Source organism: Lagopus muta, chromosome 3 (assembly GCF_023343835.1).
Source record: "Lagopus muta isolate bLagMut1 chromosome 3, bLagMut1 primary, whole genome shotgun sequence".
Classification (NCBI taxonomy): Eukaryota; Metazoa; Chordata; class Aves; order Galliformes; family Phasianidae; genus Lagopus; species Lagopus muta.
In genome coordinates, this window is record NC_064435.1 from 83,425,522 (window position 1) to 83,444,671 (window position 19,150).

The window sequence follows — 19,150 nt, forward strand, 5'->3', positions numbered from 1 at the left end:
AATGTTAGGAAGAGATGGGGTTTTGCTTCTTATATTTGTTGTTTTTTCTATGCTGTATTTGCAAAGTCCCAGCTGTGAAATGTCTTTTTTGTGTGATTCAATCTCTTTCAGACTCCCCCATCTTTCCACCTGACCTTCAGAAGGCATTTTTAACTTCCACTGCAAGGGGGGAAAAAGACAGTATTATCTTTATTATGGAAAAGCCTTTAGGAAGAGCATAAAAAAAAATTAGAAGTTCACCAACAAAACTCATCGCAGAAAAAATACTACAAAGAGTTATCTCATGCATGAATCTCAGAGTTGGCACACACGATCCTAACCACCTCATGCTCCAGCTGCCAGTACTAACTCAAGCCTTATAGAAACGCTCTCTCTCATATAGGTTATTTATTTTTATGGAGAATTAATATACTTAGGATGGCTCTTCAGAGCTTTCATAGTGCATTTGATGGGATGTTGTACCATATTGCTGCTTAGAAAAGGACACACTAACATTAACAAAAATAAACAGTAGAAAAGGGGAAATGGGAATGTAAGTGCGGTCTGCATTAATGGTAAACATAGCTAGAGATTGTTCATATTTCAGAACTCCTATTATATTATGGCCTTGTGTTTACAAGGACAGTCCTTTCAAAATTAAGATAATGGCTAACTAGTCTGATACGTATTATACATCTTTCCTGAGCCCTTATGCTTATATGACAACATAATTTGCATGTACTTATTACTGCACTATGAAATCTGTGGATTTTATATGTAGTTGCATTGATTAGGTATTTGGATGATAAATAGAACCCATTTGGGGAAAGATGATATAGGATATATTAAACATTTATTTCACCCTCTCTTTATAGTCAGCAGCGGTTTGGTAAATTAAAAAAGTGTTTATTCCAGCCTGGATAGTAATCTATTTCCAATTAGGGTCTAAATACATATAATAAACAGTCTAGCTTTTAATCCATACACATGTAGTAATTTCTTTAGTCGTGGGATTTTAGAAAGGATTATGAACTTTTTCCTCTAAGACAGAGCATTCTGAAATAGCTAAAGGTTGTGGTCAGCAGTGCATGAACACAGAAATCTTGAAGGCTTCACCAGTTATCCCAACGACTGAAACAAAGAAATGTATATAATACAATGGCACTGGCATTTTCTGCTCACAGATAGAAAAGTGGAAGGGGCAAAAGCCTGGACTTCTTACTGAAACTCTGCTTCCCCAGTGCTTAAATGCACTGCTTGTAACCCTGCAGTTGGAGATGTCCGCTTTTTACGTGCAGTACTGGCTTTTATGAAGAGGTTGGCATCTGATGAATGGCCTTTTCAGTTCCACCTCACCCTTCCATTGAAAAGATTGCCTTTTGTTTAAGATCTAATTCCTCTCCTGCTTAAAAACTGAACTAGGAATTTTGAGGATGGGCAACAAAAGTTTCCAGTCACCTTTCTTTGGAATAATTGTAATTAATAATCATGATTCACTGCCATACCTCTGACTCCCATTTAGAACTGCAGCATCTATACCACCTTGGGTCCCTCAGACACCTAACAACCTTTTCAAAAACACTTATGTCTCCCGTGAGTTTCTTTAGAAGGCCTGCTTCACTCAATGGGTAAAAATACATTTGAAGTTAAATTTGTATATTCTCATTTCTGCTTAATAAATCTAAACATTTGTACTCGGTGACAATCTGCTTTTGCCTTTCTCTTACTTCCTTAATGAGAGCTAATTGTATAACACAATCTTCATTCGACAGGACACATCATGAGAGCAACTATACTTAGAAATTTACTAAGATAACTAATCTAAAATGGTTGAGAAATATCCCTACAGCTTTCTGCCTAAATAGCTGTTCCTCAGCAATTATTTCAAATGAGCTATTTTTGTAAATTTTCAAGTGTATACAAGTCTCAAATCTAATATCTAGCTGGAAGTACATACTCGACTAGTTTCTATGGATCAACCCATTTGATCTGGTGAATAAGTCAGACTCTAGTAACAAAAAGAATGTACTTTTTTTTGGCTCTTATTTTCCTTTATGCCAATGCTTGATGCTATAAAGAGGCATTAGCATCACTGACAATTTGGCTACATGTGATCCGATAGTGATTCCAAAGTACCAGCTGCAAATTCCTATCCCCAAATACCCGAAAGGGTGCCATACAGGCCACTTTGTAATATAATTTTTTACCTTTTCACTTCCCATTAGGACTGAATAATATATTTCTCTGGTGCTTTCCCTGCAATTTAGAGACAGCTTGGCTGCTGTAGCTTTCAAAAGTGCGTTAGTGTGTGATAAGCCCTACCTTAGGTCCTCTCTGTGCTCAGCGCAAGAGCGGCTACCAAATTTCAAAGCTCACACATATTTCTTTGGGTTCTGGCAGCACACCAAAATGGCAGCCTCTACTAAAACAGCCTGGAATAGACAGACATGGATTGATCCTTTCTTGTTGTGTGTGAGAACCATTTCCCTCAGCATGACCACTGCTTTAATCATGTATTTTAAACATAAACAGAATGACAGATTTTACAGTATAATCTGGTGGGCGCAGCAGCCTTTTAGAAGAATGAATCATTAACCTAGAAGCTACGTTTAAGTAAAAAGGACAGACAACAAGAAAGGGGGAGAAAAAGAGAGAGATTGGTTTTGTTCATGATTTAACACACAACTGTGATCCACCCACCTCTAGAATGTATTGCTGCAGTAGAAATAAACCTTACATGCAGGGAAGAAAAAAAAGGAGTGATGCAGAAGAACTTGAGCACAGGGACAGAAGGGAATGCAAAGCAACTTTAAAAATTTTCTCTCTTGCTGCAGTTTTGAAACAAAAAAATATACTTCTATTGCAACAATTATAGCTGCTGTGCTGTTGTAAAGAGATGGAAGGAAAGCCTGTTAAAAAATGCAAAGCCCCTTGTTAGATAAAAACAAAACCAAAAAAGCAAACAGAGTACATGGGTGTATTATTTTTCCCCGTATTCAAGTCTAGCAGTTTAAAAGCAACTCCTATCCTCTTACAATACTAGGTCATTTCTGTTCACAGGGTACCTAAATTGCATCTAGCATTGATATATTAATCAATTTGCAGAGAAAGAGCTTCTGGGACAGTTTCTCATTTATACTGCTGCCCCTTTTGTATCAGGTTGAACAGCTTAAATTTGATTTGCACCCTTGTTTAAGTTTAGTTTACATTATTATGTTATTAGTGTAAATATGAATGAGGCCCTCTGCTCCCTAACTACTCCTAATGATGGCTTACATAATACAGAACCAAACATGCAACTGATAATATTCAGTCATTATCTCCTTCCTCATAGGAAAAGAATTGCTTTTATTTATATGAGTAAAAATTTGAATGTAAATTGATTGACACCACAAGTGTGTAAGTGGAGCAGGAGAACCTGTGTTGGCATTGCTACAATTACTATATTTCTGTCCCTTTATCATGTGTACACAGAGAGCTTTCCTTCACATTTTTCTAATGAGCAGGATGCTAGACAGACCTATTATTATCTTTAATGCTCTGACTGTGGGTTGCTTTTTCAAATTTGACCTCTTAGCAAGAAAGCATGGAGAAAAACATTTAAACTTCTGATTAGGGGTTGTATGGTTTCAGGAAATTTATTTTTGTGAAGTATTACTTAAATCTTTTGCACACTTTGGCCATGTTCTGCCCAATTTTTCACTGCAGTTGATATTCCCAGATGCATATGTAACCCATACTATCAGTTCAGCAGACTTTTCAGCCACTCTTGGGAACTGCTTTATACACCAGAGTCACCAGAAATGATTTAACCAAATCAAAGTAAGGTCACAATAAGGTCATCCAGTTCAGTGGCTATGCCCACGTGTCCTAATATCATTTGGTGATGCACTGAGAACATTACAGCGACAGAATGCACCAAAAGGAAATGAAGTATATTTGAAGAGAGTTCAAGCTGAAGGATGGCTAAGTGCACGTCAATCTATGGGGCTACCTTTGGAAACATCCACAGTATATCCACAGCCATTTATAAATGGCACACTGCTATTCTGCCTACGATACAGGACCGTCATCAGTTGGGTTTTCCATTTGCTTGAGGGAATGTGCAATAGCTCTTTTTTATAATCTTCATTCAGACTAAGTCATTTGTAAACAAGAAGCAAACTCATAGCAGATGGCATCCTCCTTTTCATAATGCAAAGACCAAATTGTTATTTAATCCCTCCAATTTGATTTACTATTTTAGGCATCCCTTCTGTTGTTAATGGTAGGAACTCAAGAACCTGCGGGTTTCTTCCCTTATCCTAGAATGCAGACTGACTTATCTCCCCATTCTTATGGCTTCCCTTACACCCACAAATCTGAAGTCACAGATGGATCAATGGGACTCATGACGTTAGAAGCCATTCACAGAAGACATACCTGTCTCTAACACCCTCTTCAAGCCATCTCTACACGTAAGAAAGAAAATCACATTGCAGCCACTTCCTTTACTTCTTCACAAATCTTTAATCTTTTTTTTTTTCCTCTGCTACCACACTTGCAGTTCTGAGATACTTTACTAATCTTTTTTGATTTACCATTAGTTTCTCAAGAGAATCCACTGAAAACATAGACAATTGTGGTGTTTTTTTTCAGGCAATATTTACTTAAACTATGTACTTATTTACTTAAACTAAATAAAGTCTACATTAAGATATGTTTTTCAGAAGTAGAAAGGATTGCCTTGAACTGCTGTATTGTATATGTAAAGAAGGCACCTTTGCTATAATTACATTATTTCTTTTATAGTTCGAATTCATATCTTTCCATTTTGTTTTTATACTTACGTTCCTTTTTATCAGGGTTTGTTAATGTATTTATCATGCTTGGCTATGGTTTTCTCTGAAAGCATGTATGGGAAGCCTTTTATACAACAAATAACAATTACTTATTTATGTAAATCAAAAGGAAAAAAGAACGAAAGGATTAAGGTGGGAATAAAAGCTAAAATTTACCTATAAACACAGTCTAGCACTTAAACAGGTGCATGGGCTTAACTATTGATTGGTCTCACTGAAATCTAGGACAGGGAACTGTATTTAGAACAGTTTTTAAACACTTTTCTGAAAAACTGGGTTTTTAACTAATTTTGTGTTCAAGCATAACACGATTAACAGCCACAGAAAGAGAAGAAATAAGAAAAAAGATGTACTCCTGGCTTGTCCTGGATTTCCTGTAAGGTGATTTTATTCCTGATGCCTTCCTTGGATAAAGCACTATCAAAGCACTCTAACATAGCAGCAGCAGGCTGTGAAGCTTCCTAGCAAAAGGCTTTGCAGGGACCACCATTTCTGAACACTTTAAGTGTTTCAGTTTCCTTCCTGGTGCTAGGAGACAGAGGGAGAGCTCAGACATTGGTATTTAGGTTTGCAGGAGAGAGCAGTCAACCTCAGCCAGGCTGATTTCTTACTTTCCTTTTCCTCCAGAAGTAAATCAAGACAGTAAGGAAAAGATTAACACACTCAGAGTTTGGGACGAGAAAGACTGACTCATTCTTGCTTGTGATGCTTGCCCGGTTTTTCGATTGGGAACAAAAGAAAAGTATCCAGTTAGATTTCTCAAGCATGTGCCAACCATAAAGGGTTGCCAGACTTCAACCTTCCTCCTGACATCATCTGAAAGGCTGTTTAATTTCCTGCAGCAAAATATCTACAGAGGTCATGGCAGCTTGCTTAAGCAGATGAAATCCATTCGCTGCCCTCTATATACTTGCATCTGGAGGAGGGTTTATGATAATCATCTAATTCAGGGTATGGAAAAGTTCACAGAGCATTCATAAATAAATGGTGAATGATGCTGGCTAGAGAGATTAAAATGAAGGTATAATCTAGTGGCAAAATAAATTGCAAGGACAAGCTTTCTGTAGTTGGCAGACCCAAAGTTGTCTCTTTTACCTCCCGTCCAGAAAAAAGATCTCATTAAAAACCAACAAAACAAAAAAAATCAGATCACTTTACCTCCTCCAATATTATGTAATCATATATACATCTATCAAAAAATAGTATCGTCATGCTACACATATTTCCTTCCTGTGCGTTCAAAAATATCTATATATTTCATCACTGCTAACCCACTTATTTCAGTTAGCTTGAGGAGCTCATGTTATTATGTTCATCTTGTGGAACAACAGAGTTGTTGATTTAATACAATTCAAACTTTCATCATACTGATAAGGTAAAGATATATGTGACAGAACACCTTTTAGCTTTCAGATTTTAAGCCAAATATAATAAATGGCATGTTTTCCTGAGAGAGACAAGTTGAATCCAAACATTTCCTATCTTCTTCATTCTGTGCCCTTTCTTCTGATTTAAAGATTGCAGTGAGATGAACTAATGCAAATTCTGTTCTCTTCTGACAAATTGGTAATCCTTTCCCTTCAGATTTCAACTTCCAAATCTACAGACTTCAAGATAAAGAAACTTACATTTTTTATTAATTGTGCCTTGTGTTTCCTCTATCTTTTAGTTTTGCTGTGCCACATGATTTTAAGCAGTGCTAGTTTTACTCTGAAATTTTAAAAACGAGTCAAAACACCAGTCTTGGGGAATCAATGGTAAAGAGCTATAAACTGAATTTTATTTGAACATCAATGTACTTTTTAACCGCAGTAATTTTGTGTTCAGTTATAAAGAAATTTTGCTGTTTGTTGCAATGAACTCAATTAGTTCAGTTCAAAATATACTTCCATGAAATCTGGAAACTGAAAAAAAAAAAAAAAAAGAGCTTGTATTTTTCTTTCAATTGTGATATATATCATAGATTGAAAAAGTTGAGCTCTGACAAATTGAAGGCCTTGGTGGTTATTATGAGCAGAAACACTTGGTTTAAGCATGTCGTAACATTATTTCATTTATTTGATATGCTGGCTTTAAATGAAAAAAAAAAATCTGTTCAGTTGAATTTGTGTTTCTTTTCTTCACACTCATCAATTTCAGGATGGAATTACTTAGCGAGGTCTATTTTTATAGTATGTTTCCTGCAGTAGGAAAGATCTTACAAGTTCTATAACATCCTTTATACAGAAACATTCCCAAAATATACAGTATACAGTATTCACCTCATAAAGGGGAGGTGATGTAGTCATCATATGCTAACATTATGTAAAGGTAAAAAATAAAGAAAGAACGTGTTAAATTATATTAAACGAAAAAGCTGACTTAAAAATGGGTGAAGATATACTGTATGCTTATGATCAGTGACAAACGCATGGAGTAGGAGGCTTATTATGAAGTAAGCCACATACTTTACTGCTTATGAACCAATGAAAGTCAAGCTTTCTAATGGGGGTAAAAGGACAAATGCAAACAAAAGTAACAGCTAACTTAAACCAAGTTAGCCTCCTTGATTATTTAAATCCCAGTTAAAATAAACATTTTAAATCCTCAGGAATTAAATCAAACCAGTGAAATTTAGGGACTTGTACAGGCTTTTCACAAGTTTCGCAGTGAGGCCCTGGCACGTGACTGCAATCCCAGTAGTGGTTGATGATGCCTGTTCTTTCTTTGGATCTTTCCCCTGGTAATCAAGCCTGACAGTTCCCTTTCTTTATGCTTTCGCTCCGAGCAGCAGCTGGATTTTATCCATACACTTACAGAATTCACAACCCCCAAGGGATGCAAACTGTGACATACGCAAAAAGTGGCCAAGCTGCTATGAGAGGTCTGTGGTCCACGTCAGGGTAAACCCAGCACATGGCTGGAAACAGCACCCCTATCATGGGTGTTGGTACCCAGAGAGAGGCCCATTTCTACTCCTACCATCACAGACATACAACAGTGACCAGCCAGAAGCCCTCAGAGCAGAACAAGGAGCCAAAAACACATTCTGCAAGGGCTTGTTGGCTTGTGAAGTTGACTGTGAGCTTCAGAGCTGTCAGTTGGTCATCTCACAATCCATGCAATGAAGAGGCCCTGCCCGTAACCTCCTCACAATTGGATGGCAGAAAGTAACACAGAAAACTCTCAACAGGCATTACATTTGAAAGTAACTCTCCCTTTCTCAAATATTTCTCATTTTCCTGTTTCAGGACAGCCACTGTGCTGCACGTAGGATTCCTGTGGCAAGGAGTATGAGCTATCAGTCGTGAAGTTCAACTGTGGCAGCTCTGTGAGAGGGGACAGAGAGACACTTTCTTCAATAGTCCAAATAATGTAACCTGCAACAGAGCGATTATGAGTCCATTCAGCATTTCATTTTTACTAGAAAGCCAGTTTTACTAGAAAACCACCAGCTCAAACTATCCAGTCACCATCCATCTTCGTGGAACTGAAACCTGTGCCAGAGAAACACAGCTCAGAGCTCACAAAGCCTGCAGCCATGGGAGTAGGCTCGATAGCTGGGCTCACAAAAGAAGAAATCTGCCTGGATTTATTTCTGGTAAAAGTCACTTTTTGAGAAATTGGATCTATAAAACTGCAGGGCATGAAACAATGATAATAAATGCATAGAAGCTTTCATATTTATTAATTGCACATATTATAAGATGGAAACCAGCCAGAGCAGTTTTCTAAATTGGGATCAAGATTTTTTAAAGCAGCAGCTCTTTCAGCTGCAGATTTTCACATAAAACCCACCAGTGACGTTTCTCAGTGTCCAGAGACCAGGAGCAGCATTAGTATCTGAGATCAGTTCAATCAGACCATCACATGAAGCACAAAGCTCCTTAACATTCATTCGTGTGTCTCAAATGGATATTTAAAAAAAAAAAAAAAAGTAAAGCATCCTAAAGTTGTCTCAAAACCAGTCAGTAAGAAATGACATTTTCAGATTACCTGAGATTACCTTCTCATAAATTTAGTGATCTAAAACCTGAAAATAAGTGGCAACTAATTGCTGTTATTCCTAGCTTTGAAAGCAGAAACTCAGGTGCAGAAAAAGTTGATGTACTTTTTTCAGAATTCATGAAGGACCTAAGAACACAGCTCCTGTCTTAACCTCAGGATCTTCCATCCATTTTCCAGAACTGGGAGATGTTACTGTAATGCCTCTGACATTCTCCTTCGAGTAGGGTATGCATCTCCCCTCCTATTTTATTGGTATACTTTCTTCAGTCTTTCCTGTCAAATCACCATTTGCTGCTGCCAACCACGCGCTGAGAAAGCAAAATTTGTAAGAGAAAATCCCTGCCATGCAGCAGGTGCAAAAAGCACCAGTTTTAAGCATTCATGCTAATATTAAAATGTACCTCATACATTTAACCTGGTGTTTTTCCATTGCATTGCCCAGCAGTATTTCGTTCTTTCCAAGAAATTATATGGGGATGCCTACATTTTTCCCTTTTTACCCCTCACTAATCAGTCGTGGCTGACATAACACATATGCATTGTGATACGTCCCCACGCATTCTCTTTTGATATCCCTTGAATCAGGCTCAATGCTACAAGAAAACATTTTCCTGCGCTCATTCCTTCCCTGTATTTTAAAACGAATGTCATCCCGGCAGCATTGCCATTCAAACACTGCAGTGAAACTCCTTGTACGCTCACAGAGCAGCGTGGGAATCTCTAAAATTGTCCCCTGCAGGTTCACAAGCAGCCCCTGCAGGTTCACTTGAGCTTAATTTTGCTAATCACACAGGGACAGTTATTTTCCGTTCTCGCTCAGCTCCCTGCACACATGCAGACAGCGCACACGCTGGGGCTGCACCTCTCCCATTCCCTGGCACAAAGTCCAGATCAGCTCTGACCATCACTGCATGTGAGTGGAGAGCAGCAACGCAGAGCCCCGGCGCCTGCGACCTTAAGTGCGTCGTCTGCTCGCATTTGCGATGGTAAGATTGATTTTCACCCTGCGATTCTGAGTTTGTTTAACTGATTTCAGGAGCTGCCACAGAGGTGGGGGCAGAGATCGTCTTCAAGGTTGCTGTCATCTGGAATTTTATGTCCTTCATTTTCTTTCACTCTGTATGCCTGTCACATCGGCTTAACTGTGAGTAGCGCGCTAGCCAGTACCTCTGGCACACTGTATATTAATAGAATATTGATATAGCCCAAATACTGTTGTGGGATTCATCATTTGGTAAATCCTCCGCCGTCTGCAGTTTTACAGAGCCGCTTAATTAGCAATTTTACAGCCTCCTATTCTCTCATTAAATTAATTAATAATTAAGTTCAAATATAGGCATCTTTAATGTCATAATTATATTTCAGTTTTATGGTCACCAGAGTTTAGCTCATTAGGCGAGGCAGTCGTAAAGCATTGCTCTATTTAGGGGCTGAGGCACCGATGAGCAGGTATTTGCTTCTGCTGGGTATTTTTATCCTCCTCGCACGCTCCTCATCCCCCCTCCTCTGCTTCTCCCACTCCCCTCCCTCTCACTGCTCTGTCTTAGAGCTGGCATGCTCCCGTGGCAGCCTTTTTTCACTCCTATATAAGGATTAAAAGAATCCCCTTGCAGCCCCCGTCCCTCTGCTATCGGTAGAGCAGTGACACTGGCCTGTGGTTCCCTCCCCAGCCCTCCGGGACCACCACCCCCAGCAACTGGCATCCAGCGCAAGCATGTTTTCCATAGCCCCTGTGCCATTGTGCTCCTGCTTGGCGGCATGATTTACCCAGGCACAGGACTTAGTAATGGCATTTCACACAGTCTGCTGCCTCGTGCATTGTTTTATACGGAGTGGATTTATTTCAGTCATTATCGCTGATTAAACCGGCTTAGTTGAAAAGGCAAAGCAAAACTTGGCTTTGAAATTGTTCTTATTTAATTTTGTTTGCGCTCACATAACCCAGGACAGCACTAATTATCTCTTTAGTGTAGCTCATATTTCTAATGTAATTCATATGTAAATTGTAATTTAATTCATATGGGAATGTTTGTGTTCATTGCATATTCTCAGTAAAGAGCACAAACAGTGAATTAAAACTGTTTGGAAATGAAAACTTTATGTTGCCTTTTTTGAACTGTCTTTGATTTGTTTTGGCTTGTTTCTCCAATTCTCTCCATTCTATTGGATGGCATGGCCAGCACTCAGCCTCTCATCTCCATACTCAGGCACCTTGCTCACTGGCCTGCTTTTCCTCCCAGATCTAGGATGGGGAGAGCTGTTTGCTTGCTGTCTTTGGGGGGGAAAAAAAAAAAAAAAAAAAAGTTGTATGATGACTATTATTAACAGCCAATAATTACAGGGAAAACCTGTATGATGCAGTGCCCACAAGCCTGGCACGTCACTATTTGTGCCACTTTGCTACGCAAACAGAATCGCAAGAGAGCATGTCAAGGCTTTAAGAGTGTTATTTCTGGTTCGACATGTCTGACAGTATTAGGTTAAAATGTTAAGGCCAACCTAATTTTTTCCACTAAGAACTTAGGCTTTTTTATTGCCTTTCTAAAACCATCAAACCACTCAATGTGGTATTGCCACCACCTGTAAAAAATTTCTGCTGCCCACAGCAAAGTGGTCTTTCAACAGAGTCAAAACTTATTTTTTTAAGAGTGGGAAGGTGAAAGTTGTTCCTAGACTGAATGTTTTGGACAGGTCTGCCTGCTGTATGCAGGAGTAAGGCTGCAGCCAGCCCAACAACAAAAGCAGAGCTGGCACTGAGGATTGTGGATTAGTGGGCATGATGGTGATGGTTGTACTGGATGATCTTCTCCAACTTTAATGATTCTATGATTCTAAACCTAAGAGCAAATGCAGCAGTCTGGGTGTCACAAGGAGGGTGACAAGTGCACCCTGCAGAATGTATCAGATGGTGCAGCAGCCAAGGAGGAGCAAAGGACCTGATGGAAGCAGTAGGGGTATAAAGGACAAATGAATGAACAATTATACTGAAGAACTGGCAAGAGATTATGTGATGATGCAAGTTAGTTTTCAAATTTCATAGCTGCAGTTCCACATCAGAGAGATGATATCTGCTTATTTCTCAGAAAGATCTTTGCTCAGCCCATGGAAAATGAAGTTGCCTGTGTTGTAAAGACTGAGGTCAGGCCCCAAGTTCCTGCTTTGCTGTGAAGAACCACAACCTACCCTGCCCTTGGCCTTGCAGGATTTGACATCCTGTTCCCTCAGGTTGGGTGCATACTGTGCAAGAGACTCGTGATGTGACGGTCACAATGAGAAAGCATTCCAAACTCTTTGCCATCCCTTCTGTGTATTCTCAGACTTCTGTGATCTCTCCCTGCCCAACGCAGATCACTTTGGAAAGCCCCAGCATCACAGCGCTGTACAGAAGAGCTGAGCAGAGGATAGACAGAGCAAGCAAAAGGGGATCACAGGCTGCTTTGGCTGTGACCACACAGCCCCCTCCCTGCAGCAAGGTGCCCCCAAGGGCTGATGCTGCCACATCTGGGGAGTACACTGGAGACAGGGCTGTACAGACACACACACACCCTATGACAGCGAAAGAGCTGTCCGAAACTATTTTCAATAATTGATTTGCTGTTTAATTGAACATCATGACTGACTAACATAGCTCATTACTTTACTCATTAGTTAATTATCGAAGAAAGTAGGACAAGTCAATAAAATGGAAGGCTGTAAATTCCAATACTAATTAGCACCATTTCCTCAGAGACATATTTAAGGGCAGATTGGCTACCCGAATGTCCCCGGACCTTGTAGATGAAGGGAAAGGGTAGATTTACCATAAATCTAGATTACCAGCAACAGGGCTCATCAGCAGTAAGTAGTCAAGTACTGAGCTACTGCCAGGCTCCCCATCTGAAGTGAGATGCTGTAATGCAAGCAGTACAGGAATTCCTATTTTTACAAGAAAAGCAAGAGAAAGAGGGAGGGGGCACGAGGGACAGTGCATTCACACACCAGAGAGGATCCATATTTGAAATAAATTATACAAACTGAACTACTTCTGCAGAACATGATTGCTTTTCTTAAGCCCTCTTTTCCCATATCTCCTAAACGCTCACTTTCTCCCCTCTATTTTCCTCTACTCCAAACCCTTGTCAATAGACCAGTGCATCTTTCCTAGAGCACATACAGTTTTCACATGTGAATTCTAACTTCAGTGTTATTTTCTATGCATACATATATATCACATGTATAATCAATAAATATTAAGACATTATAATTACAAAATAAACAAGAGAGTTTAGCAAAGCAGATAATGATAACAAAAAGAGGAAAAAAATAGAAGGCTTACCCCTATCCTGGGCTTGCCTACAAAACTCCAGCAAAGCAGATCTCCAGAAGAGATGCTTCCCCACTGGCAGCCAGCTCTTAAAGAGGTCTAGGAGAGGTGCAGCCAGGCTCCACCCCTTCCGGAAGCACAGGTGAATTGCCTTCACCTGTGCTCCTCTGGTTTTGCTCACCTCAGGTGATCAATCAAAGGTTCAGCCTGTGACTCAGCAGTTCCCATACGTTATGTATATATATAAACCCATTCGCTAATAGCAGTTACATTCTCCTACTTTCATTGTTAACTTTTATATTATCTTTATTTTAAAATAAACCTGAAATACTATCTAAGTGTAATTGCTCTAACAAAAAAAAAAAAAAAAAAAGTAAAAAAATAATAATTTTAAACAAATAAATATAAAGACAATCTCAAGGAGAACCAGGGGAAGATGAGGGACAAATACTCTCTATATGTGTATACGCATTTGTTTCATGGTATTCAAGTTCTACACACATAAACTTACATGTAGTTACATATACAGACATTTAAATGCATACATATGTGTATATATATATATAAATATATGCAGTACGTACTGAAATAAGTGTATACAAGTTCTCATTGATCACCACTAGAAAATCAACAAAGTCCTCGAGTCCTGCAGTTCAAAAGCCCTCAAGTATTCCTGACTGCATTTAAGAAGTCACCAAGAAGATCAGAATATGAATAGGATCTTGTGATACCCTGCTACACAGTTAAACCGTTTGCTTAAACTAATTACAAACAGTTTCCCATCGCTAAGGGATAAAGAATGATTTGCTTTTTAAATGTATTTTATTTGAAGACATACATCTTGTTTTTCCTCTCGACAAGGGAAGTGATTTCCCATTAGGTGAATGAAAATGGAGATCCAAAGCATTACCTGAGCTCACCTTAAGCAAAAAAAATCATCCTAAAATAGCTCTCAGTCTGGAGCTTTAAATATTTAGCATTTCTAAAAATGCATTAATGGATTAATGAGAAAAAAAAAAAGCTAACAAATGACTGTTACTCGACCTATTTTGTGCTTGCAGTTCCGATTTTAAGACACAAGCTGTGATTTATTTTCACGTTATAAAAAAGTACCTTACCAAAGTATTCTAAAGATTGAATGAATTTTTTTTTTTTTAATCAGCAGTTATGAGAATCTGGCCTTTGGTACTAATGAAGAAAGACTGAAGTTTAGGGCAGAAGGGGAAAACACACCACGTTATTTTGCTTAGTAGAAAGTTCCTGATAGAAGAAATTCAAGGAAAAATCTCTAATGGCTTCAGTAAAACTTAAAAAACTGATATACTATTATATTTTGTCACCCATATTTGGGAGGGAATATGCAATTGTGAAGCATTTCTCTTGACACTTGAGAAGAACACAGTGAAGGAACAAAAATTAAAAAATAAAGAAATCCATTGTGGTGAACTGACCTGGGACAGAACTGAAAAAAAAGTTCTCCCGAGGGATAAATTGGCTCAGCATAGGTGTAGGCACAAGGTGCACATACCGGACTAAGTTAGCAGATAATGTGCTTTCTCCTTTCTTACTAGGCAGCACTATGCACTTTTTGATACCAAGAAACAATAGGATTTATTATGCTGTAAATAAAGGGTATGGAAATGGAGAGCAGGTTGGGAGGGGACTCTCTAAAACCTATACCAAAGTTCAACATTTGCAGTGCTTACATCTTACTCTGTTGTTTGTTGTACGTACAATGCAACATAAGTACCTAATATAATGCAATTCTCATTAGCATTTTTGATGACTTGTCTGTTTCTGTTATCACACACTCCAGAACTGGAGGTAGAAGTCGGTTAAGGAGCACTATACTTTGCATACTGTGTGCCAGCTGATGTACAGCATGCAGACTGCAAGCGCTGTGGTGAATTTGCAGAGGTCCTCTTTTAGAGATGGGGCCCCCAGGCCCCTGCAGCCTTTAATCAGCTGTAACTGGAGTGAAGCTGTCAGCTCCTGCTTGTATTCTGTCAGCTTTAGTACCACTTAGAGCATCCCTGACAAACGCACAGCGCACATTTAACAGTCAATCTGCGAGCGAGCTTTTCATTTTGGAAAAAACTTTCTCTGGTCCCACTTCCTGCAAGGGAAAACTTGTAAATTATTAGAGAGAAAAGCAGAGCAAAGCATCCTTCAATCATACTCACTTGTTTTATGGAGAAACCCAGCTGCTATTCTTCCCCAGGCAGAATGATGGATTGGCTCAGCCCAAGGTGCTATCCCAGGCAGCGCACGGGGAGAGCAAGGGCTGTCCTACAGTGGTGACACCCAGCCGGACAATGAACCACAGCAGCTCACTATTAGTAGTAGTACTGTCATATAAATTATTCACTGTGAAATATTTGCTCAGCTCTGGAGCATTCATAAGTTTCCCATTAAGGATTTAGATTTAAAGATCTTTTCCAGCTGCACAAACTTCCCCTAATACCTTTCCCCCGCTCGCCTCCCTCTGGTGCTCCTACAGTTGCGCAGAGGTAGAACTGGTTGCCTGGGATGAGCGACTTGCAGCAAAGCTGCTCCTAGGATTTTAACATACTGAGTATGTGATACTTCAAAATAAGACATCCTTGACTCACACCCAAGAATTTTCTTACGTACAAATTACTTCAAGACTTTTTTCTTTTTTCTTTTTTTCTTCTGTCGGGAGACAGGCAAGCTCTGTCACTTGCTAATTAAAGGTCCTTTTCTCCTCAAGTGTTTAAATATCATTTCTTCACAGAGCTCACTCCTATGATACCCTCGCAGTGAAGGCGACTAAGTTATACCTAACGGTGATAAAAACAAGGCCGGGACATGTCTCAGCCTGTCAGAAGATTTCTAGGGGAAGAAGGGACAAACACGGCTTCTTCGCAAGTCAAAGCAGTCCTCAGCATTCCATTTCCCCCCAGTCCCTAAGGTAATGTCATTGCAAGAGGGAAATTATTGTAACATTACAGCACTGAGCTCCAATAACCACTGTGGCCCCCAGAGACTTTGCTGTTTTCTGTCCCACAACACAGAAAATTCCCTGAATAGGCTCCTTCCCTACCCCCATTAAAAACATGGCTTTCCCAAGGAGAGGAGAGACACCTCCTTGCTCTAAGAGGTTGCTCTAAGTCCTCAGATGACAGTATTCTGAGCCTTTCTATGTCAGGTCTGTAAAATGGAAATTAAAATGCTTCTGCTCTCTTGAAGGTGTCTGAAAAGAAGATTATGGCAACTGCATCCAGATAGAAGTTAGGAAATGGATTCTAAATTAATTAGAAATTGAATTAAGCATTGGAGTAATTAATATTTATGTGGCACTAATATATAACTATTTATTACTACTGTGTTGGTACCTTCATTGTTTTTATTATTATTATTTTTATTGATGTAGCACTTAGAAGGCCCAGCCAGAGATGAGAAGGCCGTGGCACCAGGTATTGCAGCCTGCAGAGCAGAACAAGTCCATTCCTCCAAAGAGTTACAGGGCAATGACCACATCTGTGGAAGCAGTTCTGGTCCTAGCAAAGCTGAGAGTTGCCTAGTGAGGTCTGGAGGATTATTTAAAGGAAAAAGTATTAATTCCTATTGATTTTAGTGGCGTTAGGTACTTAACATACATTACAGTCCAGGCCTGGATTAAGCAATTGCAGTTAATGACAAAGAACATTTACTGGAAGCCTCCAAATGAAGCTTAAACTGCAGCTCTAGGGAAAAAAAAAAAAAAAAAAAAAAAAAAAAAAAAAAAAAGAGCTGTAACAAAGTTTTGCAGACTTAAATGGAGAAATATTTCCAGTCATATTTCAGAAGTAAAAATATTGCACACAAAGCCAGGCTTGCCTATCTTGCAGAAGTCCAGGGAAACAGAGGATGCCAAAAGGAGTCAGAGTGAAGACCCATCTCCATTTAACCATCAAGGCAGACAAATGAGGAAAGAAGTAAATATTTGTCCACATATTTGAAAAGCCCTTCTTTCCTGCAGTTAGCATTCATCAAATTCTCACTGCCTCTCCCAGTCAATTTTCTCCTTCAATTAACCAATAAGTCAATTTGTTCCTTCCCTATTGGAAAAAAAATTCCCTTCTCAGCAAAAATGCATCACTTCACTATCAGATCAATTCACCCTTCCTTCTCAGGGTGAAATCAATATGCTCCTCCTGTGGCTCTGTGTAACTACAAAGCAGCCCAGTAGAAGAAAACCTGCCTAGGAAGTTTCTCTCCTTTGAATTGGCACACTGCATACATAAGGGTGGCTCAATTCCAGGTGTTTCAAAGCATGGAAAACAATAAAAATGATGCTGTAGAGAATCAAATTTTAAAGTCAACATCGAGATCTGAACTGAGCTTTTATTCCCAAAACCATTGCAGCTGCTTCAAAAATCAGTGGAATAGTATGATGAGCAAGAAGAGAATGCAAACTTTCACTATATAGGAACTACTGGAAAATTGAAGGTACAGTAACAGAGTGTGCCATTTGTAGACAATATACAGATTGTAGAAAACCATGATATTCCACTGAGCTATTCTGAGTTAGTTAGATGAAAATAACAAGTTGCCCATATACAAAGCTCTAGGTATCCTTAGTTTGCAAATGAAGATTGCTATGAGGAAAAAAATAATGTATTGGGATAAAGGATGACTGTAAACAGAGGGCTCTTCATTTCAGTGAAATTCTGTAAATTCATTGTGTTTGCAAATCAAACATGTTATCAAATGTGGTATTAAAAAACACGTTTATTAAAAGGTCACATCTTCTATTCAAAACACATGTACAGAACTCAGAGGCTGCCTCAATATAGGCAAGCATCCATCTGTCTGTGAGCAAAGTATACAGTTACTGTATAACCAAACAAAATGACAGTGCACCACAGATTAGGGCAAGAAGTGAAAATTCTGAGTTTAGATTACTGGTCGGGATGCTGGTATCAGTATTCTCAGCAATGAAAGTACAAGGAGCAAAGAGCTGACTTCTACCAGAAATTTTAGGCAAACTACAATAGGACACTCCAGCTGATGATTAGGAAGCCAACTATGTGAGATTGTATTTTGGGAGTTTTATCAAAGGATTGTAAAGAGCCAAAAGCAAAGGGGTGCCACTTACTTTTTACACATAAGTTTTGATGAGTGCCCTTTTTACTTTGGAGTTGGTTTCCACTCCAGTCTTTTTCTTTCTGTGGCTATAAAACCGAACATAGACTATGTTTTTAATATCTTGACTGCATGACCAGTATTGATACCACCCATGTAACAAACCAAAAACAAAAACTACACCATTTTCTCTGTGAAACATCCAGGAAACCTTAAGATTTGTAAATATTTTCATAACTAGAGCACTATTTGAAAATGTATGGATCTTAATCCATGGAATACTGATGACTTTACAATTCTCATCCACCACTCCGTTTCTTAACCTCTTTAGCTATTAACTGGTAATCTCAATGCACTAGTCCAAGTTGTCTTGGGCAAAAAGCTTCAGCTGAATATTTTATTTAGGAAAGAATGCAAATATGGGCCAAGCCAAACTATTCATAAAGTTGTGCTGAGTTTTGTTAGTAGGTCACCTGAAACTAAAAAGAAGGAAATTCACAAAAGTCAGACTGCCCCTTTTCCCCTAATTTCAAAACCACATTTACAGTTATTATCTCTAAATTCTTTTTTGTTCCAGTCAGAACCAGGTCTCTGTTTAACCCACTTAAACACTTTCTGAGCATCTACAACTTCAGGTACCAAAATCTCCCTAAACGCATTCAGGGAGTGATGGTCTCCTTTGGGAGCCTGACAGCTTCGAGTGATGTGCAGTTGGGCACACTGCTTGCGTCAAAGAGCTCCTGGCATAAGGGCTCCTCCCTGCAAGGATGCTGCATCCTAGTTTAGGTATTGACGGTAACACTGCAAAGAGTCACACAGTGCCTCCAGTTTAACCCTCCACAGGATCAAAGAGCAGAGCTTGATGCTCAATGCCCTATAAACATTAGAAGCCTTTTCTTCTGGAAAGCTAGAATAACATACAGCTTCTTTGAGACATAAACCTCTTCTCTTT